This window comes from Hemiscyllium ocellatum, assembly GCF_020745735.1.
Source record: "Hemiscyllium ocellatum isolate sHemOce1 chromosome 27 unlocalized genomic scaffold, sHemOce1.pat.X.cur. SUPER_27_unloc_2, whole genome shotgun sequence".
Lineage (NCBI taxonomy): Eukaryota > Metazoa > Chordata > Chondrichthyes > Orectolobiformes > Hemiscylliidae > Hemiscyllium > Hemiscyllium ocellatum.
Genome location: NW_026867487.1, coordinates 3,377,889 through 3,390,776, shown reverse-complemented (window position 1 = coordinate 3,390,776; position 12,888 = coordinate 3,377,889). Strand labels below are relative to the sequence as shown.

Genomic DNA, 12,888 nt, shown 5'->3' with positions numbered 1-12,888 from the left:
CAGAAAGGAGAGCTGTCTCCCAGCAGGCTGTCTATAAATCACAGCAGAGCAAATCTCAGGGTGGCAGGGATCAGAACAGGCGTGGTCACACATCATTCTGTTCTGTCTCTGTTCGTATGCTCAGATTTTGCAGTTTATTTTCTCAGTTCAGGGAAACAGTTAGGTGACAATTTGATTCAGGGTTAGTTTGGTTTCCTTCCTTGCGTTTGGTGAGGCCCCTGAAAGCACGGATTAATTTCTGACACTCTACAAAAACCTCAATAAATGCAACTATCTATGGTCCAAAAACAATTTTTGTACAGGAAACAGACTGTTTATCATCACTGTGTCACTGAGAGCGCAGTAATACATGGCCGAGTCAGTCAGTTCTAGCCCAGTGATAGTCATGCTAGTGAGTTTCTTCGAGATTTGAAGTTCTGCTGAGGAGCAACGTTTAGCAAAATCAGCTTTATCCTGATAACCATTAGTCTTTATGAACAGTATATACTCCAGCTGTGTTTCTGGGTGCTGTCGGTACCAGTAAAACGTGTAAGCTGCTCAATGTAGTAACATAGGTACAGCTAAGAGTCACAGGTTCTCCTTCTGAGGGACCATCTGAGGACAGTGACAGTGACAGAACTTCCATGACTTGAATCTGAAAGAGCAAACAGATATCATTTACAAATTATCAGTCTGGGTTCAGTTTAAACTGTGATTTGAAAAAGAAATATACAATGGATTTCCTCTACATTTACCTGCTAGAATTGTGACCCATACTACCCAGATGCTGAGTAGACACATTGGCGCTATCCTCTATGTAACAGTGGAGTTGCATATTTGAAAGCAACTATTCTAACACCCTGCCCTCAGTAAATTGCTGACGTGGCTCTGTTGGTTATCACTTCACTACCTTGTGGGGATGGTGAGACAATGCTTGAAGGATAAATAGAGCAGACGTCCAGTGAATTGAAACATCCTGATCTGGGTTAAAGTCACTGCACTTAAAAAGGTGGAGCAAGAATTCTGGAAGGTGTGGTATGTGCCACCTGCCACCCAAAACAGGCTTTCGGGGGTGGGGGGGGGGGGGAATCTGCAATTAGATCCGATTGTTCTGCACCAACAACCTTTGTCCAGTCTCAATCAATGGGTGGGAATCTGAAAGCTGCCCAATCAGATTCGGAGTAAGACAGGGTGGCACACACTCTCCTGGGTTGTTTGTGCATTAAGTGGAGCACTTTTCAGAGTCCATCAGATAGGATGCGAGTCTCAGATGGGTGGATGTTCCAAACAGTGGAGGCCGGTAGTTCAAAGCCCTGGATGACCCTACCATTTTCTGCTAGGATTCGCTGTCAGTGTGCAGATTCATGGTCATCCGCGGTCACTTAAAATAAGCATTGAGAGAAAAGATAAATCGAGGCAAGAACAAGATTACGTTCTTTGAAACTCTGAAAAGCAATACTTTTTTCCCTTCACAGTCAGGACATATTAACAGAAGGTGATAGGAATATTGTTCAGAGAGGCCAGGACATGCGCAAAACCTTGGGAGGGATACATTGCCAAAGTGGAAACTGGGCTTTTGGGAGCACCGTTTCCTTGTCATTCTGGCTAAAAACTTTGTCATCAGTGTGAGGCACTCTCCATGTTGTTTGCAGGTCTGGCACATCACCCAAAACTATTTTGTTCAACTCGCCCAAGACACCCTCCGTTTCATCTATAATATGGACCTGATCTTCAGAGAATTCATGTACAAAATTCCGGATAAGGGGTAAAAGAACGTATCCAATGTTCCCCTCATCCTGGTAGCCACCTTCGTGTGTGGTTGCATCAAGCTTTCTATCGACCTTCAGCACACAAATACCAAGTGTCACTATGTAGTGAGGTTGCACCCAACCCCAGTGTTACGAAGGATAAGACTGGTCTCGCTGCAGTGGAACACAGCAAGTAGTTTCATCCTTCCGTATCACCTGTTCTTTGTAAAGAAATTTGCGGAAAAATTGCATTTGATGACAAGTCCATCAGGAAGCAGTCTGCATGTAATATCTTCTCGAGATCTTGAGGGAAAAGCAGAGGATAGATCCTGTTGTGTGCTTCCCTGAGCAGATTGTCAAAGTTATTTGGCAGAATGCCTCATTACCAGAACTTTCCAAGGAGCGCTAGGACATCTCTTGGCTTTAGCTGCGAAGATGTTTCATGAATACCGAGCACGACTGCATGTTGCCTTTGAAGTGGCTGTAAAGGGATTGTAACTGTCACACAACTCGTTATGGAATGTGCCTTTGCAAGGGACGTCTGGAGGAAGATGCAAGTGGTTTCTGTCGACTGTCCTTCTCAGCAGCTGGACTCTGTGCTCTACATTCTGTTCCTTGGGATGCATCTGAGACAGACATCAACTGTGCCTGGAGGACCATCAAGTTGGTGAGAGGCGGTCTTTGGTCTGCCCGAAATTAGTCTTCCAGAACAAGTAGTTGACCCCGACCAAGTGTTGCAGATTGGCATCTTCCAATGTCCAAGACTATGTGCTAAGGACTGCAGTAAACCTTGGGGCACCAGGCTGGAACTTTGGGGAAATGTTGAGATCCATCAAGGGTACAAGCATCCTGCTGCATGAAAATACATTGTATCACCCAAATGGAAACTGGCCATTCATTTCAGTGGTTGTATCTGAGTAGATGTACTCAGCCTCATTGTTCTCAGAGTAACTTTTAAAACATATTTTTTCTCATCACACTCCTGTGCTTGTCTCTTTGGCAGTAAAAAAAAACATATTTAAACACTCACATTGGCCTGCCATGTGACAGAGTCTCAAATTCGCAACATTTGCTTTTGTAAAATATGTCGACTTGATTCACCAAAGATGCCACTGGCTGAGAGATGATTTGTTGCCTGAGGAGATGTGGGCTTCGCTCGCTGGCGTACTTTGTTGCTCGTTCTTAATACATATTGAAAAGATAATTTCATGATGTCTTTTGAAGCTGCACTCTTACTTCCTGTGTATATTGATACATGGAACTGTTGGAGAGGGAATTGCAAGATTTTCACGAAACGACAATGAAGGAATGGTGTTACATTTCCAAGTCAGAATGGGGATTGACTTGGAAGGGTTCGTGCAGCTGATGGTGTTTCCATTAATCAGTTGCCCTTAGCCTTCTCTATATAGATGGTCATTGGTTTGTAATTTGTTGCCTTTTGTTTGCTTACCACCCAGTATTCAATTATGAAGGGCTTTTTTTTAAAATATCCAGTAATAATGTTGTTTCCGAATTTGAATTTGAAAAAGGACAAGATGGTTTGGACTGAGAATCACCTGTTGGAGAACATAAGAGCAGATGGCGTGTTCTCAAAATAAAAAATAACATTGCAGTTCAAGGTGAGGAGGCATTTCTTCTGTCAGAGACAAAATGATATGCGGAATGATTTGCCACAGAGCTTGGGCACTGAATATGTTCAGATCAGAGATAGACATGGAAAGACTAGATAGACTGCGTTTGTTTCTCAGGAGGTTTCAAGAGTCTGACGTGATGAATTGAAACAAGAAACATCCTTAGAAGTTCTGATTAGATAGATCTGTAATCCACGTGCTGACCACGTCTGATTTCTCCACACTGACTCTCTTTCATTCCCATAATTACTCCTCTGTCCGCTTTACACAGCTCAGCACTAACCCCCACACTAACCCTATTTGTTTGTGTGTTTCTGTGTGTATGTTAATGCAGCTGTCAGATTGAATGATGCTGCATGCTGTTGCTCTGCCTCTGACTGAACACCTGGTGATTTTCACGATGGTCAGTTGTAGTAATTTTAGCCCACCTGCAGAGGGTGACATTTTAGTTCTTTCAACACAGATTGAATGGCAAAGCAAAAACGCTCTGACCATTTAAAAATTAAGTCACAGCTCTGACATATATTCCTCTTTGCATGGAGAGATACTTACGTGAGCATGCGCGTGCATACACACAGCCACAAATGCTGAGTGTGCTGAAGATAGCCAGTGTAACATTATTCGGGGAAACAGAGGATCCGAATCTGTGAGGCGTCTCTCTCCAGTGAGTCAGAAAAGCACCCAAGGGCGAGGATAATCTTGAGCCTGTGGAACAGAGAAAGAGCAATAGAGGTCCATAATAAAGGAGAATTGAGTAAGAGTGATATCAAATATGCTGTTAGATAACTTTGAGGCTGAGTTCAGTGATGTGTAAGGAGAGATCATAAGTTCAGAGGGCACAGTTGGGGGACTGTCAAGGTAATGTTTGTGGTAGAAATCTGGATGTGCTGCCGCCAATCTGGGTCACACCTTATCTGGTTATCCTCAAATATGACTTCAGTTGAGGATTGTTCGAAGTAAAAGTGTAGAGTCTTGAGAGAAAAGTGTGCAGCGAATCTGGGTTATTGCTTATCATGGACGGAGGTTAATCTATCAGAATTTTCAATTCCCCATTTTAGATGCAGTGACTGTAACACACATATTCCCAATTCCTTCACCTCCGCCGCATCTGCTCCCAGGAGGACCAATTCCAATACTGAACAACCCAGATGGCCTCCTTCTTCAAAGACTGCACTTTCCCCTCAGACGTGGTTGACAATGGTCTCCACCGCATCTCCTCCACTTTCCGCTCCTCCGCCCTTGAACCCCGCCCCTCCAGTCGCCACGAGGACAGAACCCCACTGGTCCACACCTACCACAGTACCAACCTCCAGATACATCGTAACATCCTCAGTCATTTCCACCATCTCCAAAAAGACCCCACCACCATAGATGTATTTCCCTCCCCTATCAGCATTCTGGAAAGACCACTCCCTCTGCGACTCACTCATCAGGTCCACACCCCCCCCACCACCCAACCTCCACTCCTGGCACCTTCCCCTGCAGCAGCAAGAAATGCAAAACTTGCGCCCACACCACCCCCTCCCCCCTCACTTCCCTCCAAGGCCCCAAGGGACCCTTTCATATCCGTCACAACTTCACCTGCACCTCCACACACATCATTTACTGCATTCGCTGCACCCGATGTGGCCTCCTCTACACTGGGGAGACAGGCCGCCTACTTGTGGAACATTTCAGAGAACACCTCTGGGACACCCGCACCAACCAACCCAACCATGGAACGCTTTGAATCCTCCTCCCACTCCACCAAGGACTTCTTCCATCGCAAGACCATTGCAACACGACGCCTGGAGGAAGAGCGCCTCATCTTCCGCCTGGGAACCCTCCAACCACAAGGGATGAATGCTGATCTCTCCAGCTTTCTCATTTCCCCTCCGTCCACCTTATCTCAGTCCCAACCCTGAGACTGAGCACCACATTCGTGACCTGCAATCTTCTTCCCGACCTCTCCGCGTCCACCCCCTCTCCGGCCTATCACCCTCACCTGAACTTCCTTCCACCTATTGCATTCCCAACGCTCCCCCCAAGTCCCTCCTCCCTACCTTTTATCTTAGTCTGCTTGGCACACCTTCCTCATTCCCGAAGAAGGGCTTATGCCCGAAACGTCGATTCTCCTGCTCCTTGGATGCTACCTGACCTGCTGCGCTTTTCCAGCAACACATTTTTCAGCTCTGATCTCCAGCATCTGCAGTCCTCACTTTCTCATAGTTCTTTGGCCTCTCGAGTTTTAACAGATTACAGCACAGGTTAAATCACTTTTGTGCTGCAGGTTTACATTAGTTGGAGTGGCGGGGGGGGGTGGAGGTGGGTTTACTCTGTGTCGTAAGAACTCTGAGATTCTTAAGAGTGTAACAATATTCATTAAAACCCTACTAATTTTGCTTAAAAATACTTTGTATTTTTCCAGGGCTGGATGTCTGAAGCGAAATATATATGTGCAAGCATCCTTTGTATTTATCAACACCAGAATAATTCGTCAGTGTCTGCGAAACTTGGAAACTAAGAGCTACCTTTAAGCTTACACTTGACAACTCACATGACTGGAAATTGTTGACCGTGGGAATTTGAAGGTGAGTGTTCAAACATGACTCTCTTCTGTGTCTGTGTGAGAGTTCAGAGCCTTCAGTTTATTTTTTTTTAGAGCTCCAGGAAACCGATGGCTATCAGTTTGATCAGGGTTAATTGGGTTTCCTCTCTGAATGAGTATGAACAGATCGTTGCAATAGCCTGTGAATCAAGCCAAGTCCAACAGATAAAAAAGCAAAATTATGGTTCAGGGAAATTTTCTGCAGGGGTGAGGCAGTTTGGTATCACTCTGTCATCCAATAAAGTGCAGTAATACATGGCAGTGTTCAAAGAGCCATAGCCAGTTTACAGTCAAACTGATAAATTTCTTTGAGGTTTGAAGTTCCATATAGAAATGATATTACGTATATTTGCTTTATAATCAGAACAATCAGTACCCTTCCCCACAATAAGCTCGGGCTGTGTGTTTGGGTGCTGTCGGTTCCAGTATAACGCATAGTAGCTCACTGTAGTTTCACAGTTACAACTTAGAGTCACTTCACGTCCTTCTGTCCGAACGTCTGAGCGACAGAATCTCCATGACTTAGATCTGAAAGAGAAAACCGGGTTCAGTTTAAACTATGATGAAGAAATGCGAAATGCTTTCCTTTGTAATTACCTGTTAGGCTTGCTGCCCACAGAACCGAGCTGGCGAGTGACCGCATTGTTGCTATCCTCTGCATAATGGATATTTGAGGACACCTATTATATACGCCCCACCCACAGTAAAATGCCATCATACCAATAGAGATTGAAAAAGTATATCAACTTTATCCCCTAAAGATAATATTATCTACTGCTTGATTTGTACACTTGGACCACGTGATCTCCTCTGACTGATGCAGTACTTAGAACTTGGCATCCCTACAGTTTGGAAACATTCCCTTGGGCCCAGCAAGTCCAAGCTGACCCCATGAAATGTAACCCACTCAGACCCATATCCTTATTTCTCTACATTTCTCCTGACTAATACACCTAACACTACCGGCAATTTGGCATGGCCAATTCTTCAATCCTGCACATCTTGGGATTATGGGAGGAAACCGGAGTATCCGGAGGAAACCTGCACAGCCATAGGGAGAAAACGCAAACTCCACACAGACAGTTGCATGAGGCTGGAATCAAAGGCAGCTTACTGGCACTGTGAGGCTTCAGAGCTAACCACTGAGCCACTATGTCGCCCAACCCGCATGCCCCTGCAAGAGGTGGTGGTGAACTGTTGTTTCAAATGGCTGCATCACTTGGTGTGGAGGTAGACAGGATATTGGAAAGGAAGAAAAGGCAGAATATTCATGTGCTGATACTGAAGGACGGGTGATACATTTCTAAGTCAGGATGGTGCGTGATTGGAGGGGAACTTCCCATTGACATTTTGCCTATTTCTCTGTTGCCCTTGTCCTTCCACATGTATGTATGCATTCGTTTGCAAGATGCCAGCAATTTTTTTTCCTTCACTTGCGTCCTGAGACTCAGTCATAAAGTAATAATTGAGTAATTACCCTGTCTCAAACTGAAAATATGAAAAGACCACATGACGTCTGACGATGAGAATCAAAAATATAACTAACGTGGGATGATTGCTTTCACATTCTGGATAATCAATGATAATTGCACCCGCATTTTCATGCCTTATTTTCAGAAGTAAAACACCGAAATAAATAGCGGCTTTCTGCTTTACAGTGCAGAAATGGCCAGTGCAGGAAGTGCTGTTTATACATTTTGACGATCAAACTAACCAAAATGCATTGTCCTGGGATTTCGACTATTTGAATCATCACATGCACGTATTAGTGCAAATGTGTGCACGTGTATGTGTTTGTGTGTATATGTTCACGTGTGAGTGTATAAGAACATTTTGTTGCGCATATTTGATTTGATACTTTTATGCGTGTGTTTCGACGTGTTCTGCTGTGTGTTGTTCTGTCGATCTTATTGTCTGATGGGAAACGCATTCAAATGTTTAGAAACGTTCATCTAGGGAGTTTTATCAAGGATGTCCTGTCAACGCAGAGGCAGATGGCTGTCGCCTTTTGTTATAAATTGAGTAGAGGGGTGAAAGTGAATGTGTAGATTAAAGGAAAACACAAAGTATTTTCCTTGGTTCACTCCTTCCTCTTCAACTCGGTATAATTCCACTGTCTGCAGGCAAATGTCCGTTACTGCACAAGAAGAAGGTCAAATTAATCAGTGATTCAATCAGAGAGACGATAGCAACATGCAGCACAACTCACACGTACAGTATCAACAACGCACATACAGCGACAATGTGCAGCATTTACTGGTCTCAACTCGTATGAGCAGCTGAGATTCATAAATTCACTGCAGACATTCTCACGTTTATTTTGTTCTTTGTTTCTCTTGTTTCACACTACTTTCATTCTGAGTCGACCTTTCCACATCTCGCCTGTCAGATTCTTGGAGGAGCAATCCACAGGTTGGTTAGAAGGTGCGTTTGTTGAAGGTTAGTTTTTGAATCAGGGATGCACTGGGCACATTGGACAGATCTTGCAATGTGACGAAGCTAATCCTTAAGACAGAGTCAAAGTTATATCTCCCTAAAGGAAAACTTGTACATCAGCTGTCTCCCCAATGCTGGAAAACTAGATCAGATTCTTCATCTGTTCATGACCATTAATAGACATTCCTTTCCACTTTTGGATTCGAAATGATCGTCCTGCATGATGTTTGAGGTGAGGGACGCCATTAGTGCCCCATCCAAGTACATCTGCAAGAAGGGTACACAACTCTCGCTCTTCCAAGACCGCGTCAGGGAACTGGAGCGGGAGCCGGAAGAACTTTGGTCCATTCGAGAGGCAGAGGCTGTGATAGAGAAGACTTAAAGCGAAGTAGTGATTCCCAGGCATGAAGAAAGCTGGGTGACTGTTCGAAGGTGGAAAAAGAAATCAGTGCTGGAATCCCCTGTGGTCTTTCTCCTGATAAACAAATATACTGTTTTGGATATTTCGAGGGTCGGAGGGGGAAAAACATACCAAGGCATGCGGTGGGGTGCATGTCACTGGCACATAATCTGTCCCTGTTGCAGAAAAGAGAAGGTGGGCAATGAGGAGATTCATTGGGGACTCAATAGTTAGAGGTTCAGAGAGAAGTGTTATTGGGAACGAACGTGACTCAGGGTTGGTGTGTTGTCTCTCAGGTGCCAGGGTCTGTGATGTCTCAGATCGTGTTTTTCAGGTCCTGAATTGAGAAGGTGACCAGTCCCAAATCTTTGTCCACGTAGGTACAACGACGAAGTTAGAAGGAGGGATAGGGATGTAAGGCAGCATTTCAGGGAGCGAGAGTGGAAGCTGAGAACTAGAATACACAGAGTTGTTATCTCTGATTTGTTACTGGTGCCATGTTATAACGAGGTAAGGAATCGGGAGAGATATCAGCTGAACACGTGGCTGCAGGATGGTGCAGGAGGTGGGGTTTCAGGTACACGGATATTTGGAACTCATTCTGGGGAAGCTGAGGCATTTGCAAACAGGGCGGTCTTCTCTTGGAAGAGAGGGTTGCCAATAACTTTGGTGGGAAATTTGCTGTTAACATTCGGGTGGGTTTGAACTAGCTCAGCAGAGGAATGGATGTAGTTCCAGTGCACAGGAGGATGAGAGTCGGGGGGGTATGGAGGAGAGGATCGCCTAAACGTTTCTGGTTAGGAATGAAAGGAACAGAATAGTCGTTATGGGGGAGATTAACTTCCCTAACATTGACTGGAAATGCCATACATCTAGTGTGTCGGATGGATCAGTTTTTTTCCAATGTTTCCTGACACAGCATGTGGAAGGTCCGACAAGAGGGAAGGGCACATTGGATCTGGTGTTTGATCATGAGCCAGGCCATCAGTTTGATTTACTGGTAGGTGAGCACTTTAGAGAGCGTGACCATAATTCGGTTACGTTTAGTTTAGCGATGTAAAGGGATAAATACATGCCAAAGGGCAAGAGTTAGAGATGGGGGAAGGGCAATTAGAATGCGATTTGGCAAGACTTAGGATGCATGGAATGGGGTAGCAAAATGCACGGGATGGAGGCAATCGAAACGTAGAGCTGGTTTAAGGAACATATATTGTGTGTCCTTGATAGGTATGTCCCTGTCAGGCAGGAAGCAAGTCATAAAGAATGGTAACCGTGTTTACTAAAGAAATTTAACTCTTCTTAAGCGGAAGGAGGCAAATGTGACGTTGACACGAGATGGTTCAGATGAGGCGATGGAGAGTTACAGATTAGCTAGGAATGATTTAAAGAGAAAGTTAAGAAAAGCGAGGAGAGGGTATGTGCAGTCTTTAGCAGGTAGAATAAAGGAGAGTCCTAAAGCTTTCTATAGGTAAATGAGGAATAAAAGGATGTCTAGAGTAGGAATAAGGCCAGCCAAGGACAGAAGTGGGAAACTGTATGTGGACTCTGCAAAGATCGGGAGAGGTGTTAAACGAATAGTTCTCAACTGTTTTCACTCAGGAAAAGGAGAATATTGTAGAGGAGAAGAATGAGATAGGGGTTTAGACTAGAAAGGATCGAGATTAGCAAGGAGGAGGTGTTCTCAATTCCGGAAGGGGTACAATTAGACAAGTCCACTGCGCCGGATGAGATTTATCAAAGGATTCTCTGGGAAGATGGGGAGGTGATATTGGAGTCTTGGCCTTGATCATTGATTCGTCATTGTCTAGAGATTTAGTGCCAGAAGACTGGAGGATTAAAAATGTTGTGCCCCTGTTCAAAAAGGGAAGTAGAAATGACCCAGGTAATTATAGACGACTGAGACTTACATATATTATAGAAAACGTTTTGGAAAGGCTGATAAGAGATAGAGTTTATAATCATCTTGCAAGCAACAATTTGATTGCAGATAGTCAACAAGGTTTCGTCAAGGGCAGTCATGTCTCACAAACCTCATTGAGTTTTCTGAGAAGGTGAGGAAACATGTGGATGAGGGTAACGATTTTGACGTGGCATACATGGAGGTGAAAGTGAGGATTGCATATGCTGGAGATCAGAGCTGAAAATGTGTTGCTGGAAAAGCGCAGCAGGTCATGCAGCATCCAAACAGCAGGAAAATCGACGTTTCAGGCATGAGCGCTTCTTCAGGAACATGGCATACATGGACTTCGGTAAAGTGTTTTTGATAAGGTTCCACATGGTAGGCTGTTGGAGAAAATGCAGAAGCATGGAGTTGATTTTGATTCAGCAGTTTGGATTAGAAACTGACTTTCTGTAAGAAGACAGCGAGTGGTGGTTGATGGAAAATTTTCAGTCTGGTGATCGGTTACTAGTGATGTGCCACAAGGATCTGTTTTGGGACCATTGCTGTTTGCCATTTTTATATAGATTTGGATGCTGATATAGATGTATTGGTAAGTAAGTTTGCAGATGACACTAAAGTCGGTGGAGAAGTGGACAGTGTGGAAGAATGTTACAGGTCGCAAGGGGCATTGGCTGAACCACAGAAATGTGCAGAGAGCTGGCAAGTGAATTTCAATGCAGACAAATGTGAGGTGATTCACTTCGGGAAGAATAACAGGAAGGCACAATACTGGATCCATGGCAAGACTTTTCGTAGCGTTGATGTGCAGAGAGAACTTGGAGTCGTGTACATAGATCCCTGAAAACTGAGACACAGGTTGATAGTGCTGTTAAGAAGGCATACAATCTGTTTGATTTTATTGGTCGAGAGATTGTGTTCTGGAATCGCAATGTCATGCTGCAACTATATAAAATGTTAATACAGCCGCACTTGGAATATTGTGTACATTTCTGTTCGCCCCATTACAGGAAGGATGTGGAAGCATTGGAAAAGGGGAAAAGGAGATTTACCAGGATGTTGTTTGGTCTGGAGAGACAGTCTTATGAGGAAAGGCTGAGACTTGGGTCTGTTCTCTTTGCAGAGAAAAAGGCTAAGAGGGGATTTGATAGAGATGTACAAGGTAATCAGAGATTAGATAGGGTTGATCGTGAACGTCTTTTTCCTAGGATGATGAAGTCAGCTTGTATGTGGACGCATAGCTCCAAATTGAAGGTTGATACATTTAAGATAAATGTCAGAGGCAGATTGTCTACTCAGACAATAATAAGGACGTGGAACGCTCTGCCTGCCAATCTAGTTAACTCGTCACATTAGGGCATTTAAACAATCCTAGAATTAGCACATAGATGATGATGGGATAGTGTCAGAGGATGGACTTACATTAGTTCACAGGTTTCTAAAACATCGAGGGCCAAAGGGCATGTTCTACACTGTATTGCTCTATGTTCTATGCTTTCTGTTTATCAATGTCAGCTTAATTCATCTATTTCTATCCAAACATCATGGAGAGATCTTGTGACGTTGTGGTCGTGTCCTGATTTGTATCAGCAGGCTCACATTCTTGCATGCTCTCGATGTGTGGAATGAAAAATTGACAGAGTGGGTACGGAAAGGTTGTTGCACTGATGGAGAGTCTCGGAGCAGTGGCACTCTCGCAGAATGAGAGATCACACATTGAAGATGGAAATGAGGAGATATATCTTCTCTCAAATAAGGAAGAATCTGTGGAATTATTTATGACAGAGTTTTGTGCTAAATATGCACAAGACTGAGGTAGAGATAGGAAGAGTGTAGAGCCTGGCGGTGGACGCTCTGGAGGTTGCAAGATTGACACGTCACTGAATTGAGGTATATAAAGTCCAAAGAGGACTGGATTAGGAGAGCATGTAATCCATACCTTAAACACGTCTGTTTTTGTTCCAGAATCATCATCTTTGTGATCCCCAGATTGGCCATTCTGTAATTTTCACAGTGACCACTTTCCTCATAACCACACTGACCCTATTTATCTATGCATGCTCTATCACGCTTCTGTCAGATTGAATGACGATGTCTGTTGCTGCCCTACCGCTGGTCGCAGTTGTAGTAACTCCTAGCCGCCAGCAGAGAGTGACATGGCATCATTTCAAGGTAAGTTGACGTGCAACGAAGGTAGGCTTTGATTC

General features: G+C 44.2%; 1 pseudogene; it reads right to left on the bottom strand.

Moving 5' to 3' along the window:
• Positions 1-270: 270 nt before the first annotated feature.
• On the bottom strand, positions 271-780 carry LOC132807662 (T cell receptor alpha variable 38-1-like; annotated as a pseudogene).
• Positions 781-12,888: the final 12,108 nt, after the last annotated feature.